A 1,455-nucleotide genomic window follows, 5' to 3' on the forward strand; every position below is an offset into this window, starting at 1 on the left:
ATGCCCGTTTCAATCCACAAAGAGATTCAAATCTAAGAAATCACCTTTTCTGAAGCCCTTAGAAATGAACACCTGACACTTTCTTGGAGTGGTTTGCTCTTTTTGTCACGATTGAACCCATCAGCCTTTTACCAGTATCTCACACAAAACTGAACCCCTTCTGCCCYTGCCTGTCTGGTTGGGTTTTGCACCTTTGCATGCAGCTGGTTTATTTTAATTCACTGGCTTAGCAAATTTATTTTTCATTTGAAAGAGAAATAGCTTGGAAAACACTTTGGTAGGCGTGCATTTTGGGTCTAGCCAAAAATGGTAGATCAACCTTTTCATGTAACTGTGCCAGCTTAATTATTGTGTTACAACCACTTGCATATGGAAAGTGGTAAGTTCTCTAAAATAAATGTTGGAAAGGAGATTTTGGTTCTGTATGGAATGCTACACTATTTGATAATGCTATTGATGTGTAACAATATATTAATGTTATTAGTATATAATAGTATCCTGTTTTGTAAATAGAAGTTTGCTCTTCTTCAAAACTAGGTGGGAAGAGAACTTGGAGATCAAGTCTTACCTGTAGAGGTCTTTCACAGATATTGTGTATTTTATTAACAAAGAACATTCGCAAGATCAGCTGTTTTCCTCTGAAACAAAGCAGATGCATTTAATTATTTCTGATTATTAATTGTAATTAGCCCTTAGATGCATCACTGYCTTTACAGCACTGCTTCTGTCAGTRCTGTCATCAGTAAACAGCATTTTCATCTATAGAAAAGGCTGGGGGTGGGCAGGGTTTGACACTGACAAGATTTTTAAAATAAGTGTAACAGGCAGAGCTCTCTGTGTATCTGCTATGTGCTCCCACATTCACCAGGAGCAACCAGAAAAATTCAGAGACAACTCACAGAGTCAAATTTTATGTGGAAAAAATAACCCACATGGAGATTCGGTGACACTTATATGTTAATCATGTTAATGAACCACTGTGTGAAAAGATTTGTCAAAATGCATATTCTGTAACATGTAGCAGAGGAAAAGTATCTTCTCTCAAATTAAGACAGAAAAAATCACTAATATGTGCATGACCAAAAAGGTACCAAGTCCTGCTACAGATACAAACACCTGAACTTTGACAGGGACAACAGCAATCAATCACAGTGTGTGGCAGACCACAATGAATCAAAGTATTGCTTGAAATTGAAAATACTAATTCAACTGTCAACCATTTAAAGAGATTAAATTCAGYGGTATTGATGCAATAAAATTCTGCCAACATCACAGTCCTGAGGCAAAGAGATGTCTTGATAACCCAAAAATTGAATTTGCACTCTGTTCTCTACTGTGAATCATAAATACAAGTCCTATCATGGTTAATTCAGCCTTTCAGGTTGCCCAAGCAGACATTCTTCATGGACAGCAAAGATTCCTCTGCAATTTTTATAAGCACATATTCTGATACCC

This window comes from Malurus melanocephalus, unplaced genomic scaffold (assembly GCF_030028575.1).
Source record: "Malurus melanocephalus ecotype Western Australia unplaced genomic scaffold, MMel_1.1 scaffold_423, whole genome shotgun sequence".
Lineage (NCBI taxonomy): Eukaryota > Metazoa > Chordata > Aves > Passeriformes > Maluridae > Malurus > Malurus melanocephalus.